Here is a 7,728-nt window from a genome sequence, read left to right as displayed (position 1 = left end):
ATCAGAATAAATCTTGCACCGTTGGAAAGAGAAAATAAATACGGAAAAATAATATATAAAAATATTTTAATTGGTTATACCAGTTTTTTGCTAGTTTGAGTAAAACTTTGATCACTATTTGAGCGATTTGCCATTCTCGAAATCAATGTGGGGGGGGGGGGGGGGGGGGGGTAACACATTATATGTAAAAATGCTAAATTCTGGTACGTGTTTACATCCCAACCCTACCCAATCCCCGCAAAATACTTAAAATTGGTTTGTAAAAAAAGAAATGTACAACATTTCATAATTTTCAATGTCCACAACAATACAATATTTTTTTTATATATTTAACTATGCAAAAAAACTAGAATGAAAATCATTGTTTAATAAATGAAAATTCCAGCATGATTATTGTGTATTTCATTGCCATGGCAACTGAAATGAAATTTTTATAATCATTTTCAGAAACAACACAATACCTGCTTTCAGAATATATTGGTATTTACAAAAATTACAAGAAATACCCCAAAAATAAATTGAAATCTTAATATCAATTTGTCTAAAAATGCTTAAAATCTTTGCCATGGAGGGGGTTAAGAGCTTATTGATACATATATCAAGGCTTGAAAGATAATATAACATTTGATTATTCAATATTTGACATATTCTTTAATAGGCGATGTTTTAGATGTATTTTAAAAATTTTGGACTTTATTCTGAACAATGAAAATGACAAAGTTTAAGTTTTTACTGTTTAATCATATGAAAGGATACTTTATTGGTTAATTTTAATGCATGGAATGGGCAGTTAAATGTACAAATATGAAAAAAAAAACATTTTTCTTCTCTTTTTTGTTTTGTTTTTATTTTTATATTATAAATAAGACTCCCGATTTAAGTGGCAAAATAAATTACCAGGTATTCTTTTTATTAACTGAAAAGGGTTTTTAAAAGTCTCATTTTGGAAAAAAGAAAAATATACAAAGACGCATACTCTTCCTTTAAAACTTACTTTATACTGAAATTGAGCTTTTTTCTTTATAACAAATTATTGTTTATCAAATTTTTTTTTTACCTTGTGCCATAGTTAAATAAAGTGGAGCATAATTTGTTGTAAAAAGGCTTTTTTTTCAAATTTCAACAAACAATTTTAAAAATCATATTTAAATTTTTGTTTTAATGTCAACAACAAAAATAAGTGCAAAAGAATTTTTGAAAAAAGAAATAACACGATTTGAAATATTTGAATATGGTTTGATTTGTCTTCAAACAGTTAACCTAAAATATATGTCAGAAAATAAATGATGCCTTCCATATGATAGTCACAAAGCAAACTTTCCGAGACTTTGCAATTGAAATTAATGTTCAAAATGTGTGCATAAATTTGTACAGATTTATCTTTTTAAAAGGGTACAAAATGAGACAAAGTTATATATATTTGAACACAGAAGAAATCTTAATATATAACTTAGAATGAAAAGAAATGGTAAAAATAATCATGAGTTGGTCTCAAAAGATACAATTGACGATACTCGTACATACACGTATCTGAAAACGATTTCAAACATTTTAACATTAAAATAAATCTAACATAACATTAAAATATATCTAATTTTGTGTACAACTTTATTCCTTTGCATAAACCACCCATGCACTTGAATTATTTATACATGTGTATGCCTATATTATCAGATAATATCTGACTGGGGTTAAGTGATGAGCGTCCCCACTTTGATGCGCAAGTAGGTTTGGTCCATACTTTCAGAAGTAAATTGAATCATCGTCTTTTACGATTATAAAACTCTTATCACATCGTTTCAAATAAATATTTTTTTTTTCTTTTGAGAAGTTGAAAGTTAAAATGGGTGTTTAATTAAATATTAACCAGTTTCAGTTTCGGTGAAGCCAAGAACAGAAGTCGCGGCAAGAAAAGAAAACTCTAGATATTTGTAAACGGGTAGACAGCAACAGTTATTAGCAAGAAAGAAGTTTTAATTTTCTAAGTAAACAAACAAAGAATGAAATTAAGGACGAAAAGATTTTTTTCATTTTTGAAATATATTTAGGGATATTAATTTTATTCCTTATGGCTTTTTAAGCCTTATTCGAATTAGGATTGTAAATCCATATCCTTTGGGAAGAAATAGAAATATTCTAATAAACACTGTGTGTCTTAAGTTTCAAACTTCATCATACTTACTTATGGTCTTAGGTTACATGGAAAGAGCATTCAAAATCTTCAAAAATCAAATAAAATTTTAATATAGTCCTGCATGTGTAGAAAGGTTAATTTGGTATTTCAGGCTGCGGAATCATGAAACATCTTACGCTTAAGTCATTTTTTGGTACTATCCTTCAATGTTGTGGAGGTCAAGCAGATCAAAATAAAAATACTTTTCAATATTGATTGATGACCAAAGTGTTGTTATTTGCGAATTTTGAGATTAATTAATACACAATGAACATTTTACAGGCGATTGAAAATTTAACTCAAGTCTAAGTCTGTTTCATGATCCTGGGGCCAGGTGTAATTTCATATAATTTTTATTAAAAGAACATGTATTCGAGATGAATTTTTCTTGTTATATCGGATATTTTATATGTATGTACACTATCTTGCAGTCACGATAAATATATTGTCGGCTAAATCTGGAATTATTTCCTGTGTACTCCACGGGTGTTTGATACTATCAATAGTTGATATCATACTAATGTCTACATTTGAACATTGATAAAAATAAAAAAAAAAGCTTATAAAATAAATATACAGGTCAAGATATATATTATCAAGATATAAAATATATAATTTCTTATCAATGGCTAAAATTTGACCAATGTCTTCTTCTCGGGCCAGCGTTCATCTCCAAAATAAACAATCCTGGTGGATGTAATTTGGTGCGTTTTGTGACTCTCCATTAAGTTAAATGTCGACTTCTTCTCCATCCAATGGTCTAAATATTAAATATAGTAACTAAGCATTAAATTTCCCAGGTTTACAATGGACTCTGTCTGATAGAGTCATCAAACATGTAACATAGGAATATTTCTTCATGTAACGGGAGCGGAGGTTGGGACATCCCTTCTTTCGTTTCTGAGTACCTAATAACTACCTATAAAAGGGGCTTCCTCAACATCAATCTGAAATGAAGAAAGACACTTAGAGGCCAACAATACAAAAAAAGATGAATACGCACTTTTTATTATTATTCTGCGTTTTCATCAACTATGCACGAATAATGCCATGCCAGGCATCGACAAGCCTGCCAAAGCAACAGTACGGGTCGACAGCCAACCTTTTGGAAATCATAACTACTAAGGCGTCTAGGAGAAATTTTCAGACACAACATCAAAAACTTTCATTAAACGATTTGACAAATTTAAAAAATGTAATGACATTATCTGAGAGGGCAATTTCCTTTGCTGTAGTTGCGCTGCAAGAATATGTAAGTTAGAAATGTTATATAAAAGAAATATACGAATTCATTGTGTACATATGGCAATAAAAAGAAATTATTTATATGTTTTCATTGCAGACTAATTCACAACTATTTTCTGGCACGGAACAGCTGATGAACAATGAGGAAAAGCAAAATATGATATTTAACAGTGTAAGTAGTCAAACATTTTACAAATACATGTATTAGTATGTGTACAATGTAAATAAAAATAAGAATATTAAATAAAATAAATATTTATAAAGTGGTATTGTCTTTTACAGTATGAGCAGATACGTTCATCTTTAAAGTCAATCACTTGTTCTATGGATGACAGTTTGCAAACTATAATGAGGAGTGTTCGATTAAGAGGATTTTTGAACGGACAGGATACGGAAGCGGAAGAAGTGAGTAGAAAATTTCAGACCGTCCAGCTACAGCTGAAATATTTACAAATAACCTCAACCTGGAATGGAGGAGACAACCAGTGTCCGCCGCTGTCGTCACTTCCGCCATCTTATCAACAATATCTGAACTTTAATATTGCAAAGGAAACGAACCGAATCATAGGAACTCTTAAAGATTTTGTGAAATCTGTGAACTACACCTTCAATGACTGCAGCACAGTGGACACGCTAATCACTTTTCTAAGTCGAGGGAAGAATTTACTTCCTGCTGTAAGTAAAACTACTCAAGTAATTCTCTTATAAGTTTAATTCTAAAGCATCTTCTTATCATTTTTTTTAATTTACCAAGTAAATGCAAAATTACAACATTATAATAGTTATGTTATTTTTCTATACATTCTTTTATTAGACGGATTGCTCTTAAATATAACTATTTTTTCATCAATACAGAATAGACACGTTGCTGTACCACCGAGTGAGAGTCCTCAAATTTTTAATCAGTCGGTAAGCATAATTTATTTGCAGTATTCAGCATTATTATAAATTTTCCCCCTTAAGTATATATGCACAGCCCATTGACGAACATATTACAATTATTTACAGATTCGTTATAAATGGAATGAAACAGAACGGCGTTTATGTGGCGTTCTACATGATATACAAGCACTACAAAGCTTGACGAAAATCAACCATGCTGAAACTGACAACATCCAAGTTCTAATGGACGTCACTTCCTATATCAAAAACAGTTTGTCTGCGCTTGGATCAAATGGTGGTTGCTCTAGAAATACCCTACACTCAACCCTTCCTTTACGCATGAAAAATATTCAGACTTATTCTCAAAATATTAATGTAAAGATTAACCAGCTTTTGCTGGATCTGAATTCCTATAAAAACTCAAAATTCTGTTCTCATTTGTAAAGTTAACCTAGCCTACGTGTTGCATGGAACTACCTCAAAATGGCAGCTGATATAGCATAATGATCATTCATATATTTTGCTTAATTTCTACTGCAAGATAGATGTTTATATGTCATATATATGTAATATAATTTACATACATGTGTATATATATTTCATTTTTACCATTGTCATAGTTCATATTTATAATGCATCTCAAAAGATTGTGCCATGAATTTTGTATCATTTTTTTTTACTATTCTTTTAAATAAACAAAAAAAAACTGTATTATGTTCTTTTTCCTTTATTTACGTCATATACATGTACAAGTCTTTATTCACTCTTATTAGCTAAAATGTTAATTAATGTGTTGCAAAAATTAACATCGACGTTTAAAATTTACTTTGATGTGAAAAGTTAAAACTCTACATACTACACTATTTGAATCAACATTTCAGGTTAGATGTTCAAATTTTCAAATAGCCAAAATGACCATATTGACCAGTTCAAAAGTCAATACTATGTAATTGTATAATAAGTGTCCGGTGACGAATTTTCTTTATTTAAATGTGTAAATATAGAGTTTGGGAATTTATTGTACCTGATAAATGAAACCCTCTCGCTTTCCTGTCCCTCTGAAATGCGGCCAAATAGGTCACATCTGAGTTGACTTATCAATTTACTGATTAAATAAATCAAAATGTTGCACCTACAGATATACTTGTATGATAAGCATATTTTATAGAAATATGCAAAATAAAGTGGTAAAATCTTTTTACTTACAGTGTACTTGCACGGCAATATGTCAGTTAATATAGATTCAACATTGTTTTTTTCAACAAAAAACTAGAGGTACTGTGAGCAATGAGCTCACTAAATGATACCCATCGCCTCCCATATGGTTATAATGGCAAAGTCCATGTTTTGTTGTGGCCGGGAAACCCAAAATATGTGTCGGATCAAAAAGTAAAATAGGAGGTGCACAATGGCAATATGTAATAATGATTCTGTGGAAGTTTCAGTAAATTTCACTCAGTGGTATAAGAGGAGTTGAGGATAAGAGATGGGTACTACAAAGCGTAACAGACAGACGGACGGACAGACATACCGATTACAGTATACCCTCCCACTTTTCAAGCGGCGGTATAATAAACTAGAGGTACTGTGAGCAGTGAGTTCACTAAATGATACCCCCCGCCTCCCATATGATTATAATGGAAAAGTCCATGTTTTGTTGTGGCCGGGAAACCCAAAATATGTGTCGGATCAAAAAGTAAAATAGGAGGTGCACAATGGCAATATGTAATAAAGATTCTGTGAAAGTTTCATTAAATTTCACTCAGTGGTATAAGAGGAGTTGCGGATAAGAGATGGGTACCCCAAAGCGTAACAGACGGACGGACGTACAGACGGACGGACAGACGGACGGACGGAAATACCGATTACTATATACCCTCCCACTTTTCAAGCGGGGGGTATAACTAAAGCTGACTGTTGTCGTCTTACAGATATATTAATGCTAGTGTTTGCCATTAAGTGTTCTATCCTTTAATTTATACGATTAGTTTTGGAACAAAATTTTTGTATAAAACGTTTCGCTCAAAATTGGCGTCCTTGGTGAAAAGGAAAATTCCCAAACTTCACTGATCATTAACAGGCTGCCGATCATATTCCAAATAAGATAAATTGGTTATTTCTTGAAATATACGAGGAGTTTGAAGTGACGGATTGACAGACCAAGGAAACTCAAGTATACCCAAATTTGAATTAAAAAGTTATAGTGTAACAAACTTTTATATTTTGTTACATAAACACTTAAATAATGTTACTGAAATAAAGAAAAATCATGAAATGAAAATATACAGAAAGAAAATTTAACGAAGAAAAAAATACCGGTAATAATCGAGAAAATATAATCGTTGAATTTCATTTTTATTTTTCAATTCTCCTCCATGGCACCTGATCCCACCTCTGATGTGCAGAAGGATAAAACGTACGCTGAACTAGGACCTTAGGTCCCCCGCGCAGTTCACGTCTATCGGGTCTATTTACTCCGCTACAAAATGTAGTGCGTTGCATACGTAAAGTAAAAATAGAATAAATCGTAATGCTGTGAAGCCTTTTCAGTGTAAAAAAAACCAGAAAATTTATTTTTGTCAAGGGAATAACCATCTGCGATGGGTATTAGAAAACAAAGATGGGGAGGGGGGTTGCTGAGCAACATTAACTGCAATATTATAAGATATATGATATATTAGAGTTTAACATTTATGGATTATGTTGGGTGACCTGTGGTCTCCCCTATGATTTTATTATTCCATGTAAGGTTATAGTATCTATATAACACAGTGCCTAACCTCTGATCTCCTTACTAATAGTAAGCGACTCAGAGTAAACGACGTACGTCCAGTCTCTGCATTCGCAGATCTCTAACAAGCAAGGGGGTTGAAGATTTTGCCCCCTAGCACCCCCTTTTCATTTCGTTCGGACTTTTCACCAATCCTTTAACATAATGGAATAATTATTTGGTAATAAATTATTTAATGTCTCTTTTGTCTTCCTTATCAGGTATATACTGTATTTGAAGGCAAGCAAGTTGACTAATCCTCCAAATTCCAATTCCATGCACTTTTTCACTTTCAAAAAATTAGGGTCGCAATTCTTTTTTTGAGAGGATTTGAAAAATAATTCTACACATACCATGATTTTAAATTATTGCCTACTTACAACTTTCAATACCATCGTAATAATGTACAACATAAGATTACCTTTGTCTCATTCATATACTACAATTTGTGAACTATGAAATCCTTATTGATGGACAATATAAGACTTCGGCTTGTTTCCATAATCTTTATGCGAATACCAGAGGTAATAAAAAGTTAATAAGACCAGAGGTCACTTTTTATCGTACATCTCTAGGGCGACCATAGGTCACCTTATATTGTACATCAGTAGGGGGACCAGGGATCACCTTATATTGTACATCAGTAGGGGGACCAGAG

The sequence above is a fragment of the Saccostrea cucullata genome, unplaced genomic scaffold (assembly GCF_032062105.1).
Source record: "Saccostrea cucullata isolate Sc308-1 unplaced genomic scaffold, CSIRO_AGI_Scuc_v1 ctg126, whole genome shotgun sequence".
NCBI classification, from domain to species: Eukaryota; Metazoa; Mollusca; class Bivalvia; order Ostreida; family Ostreidae; genus Saccostrea; species Saccostrea cuccullata.
This window is presented reverse-complemented; position numbering follows the sequence as displayed.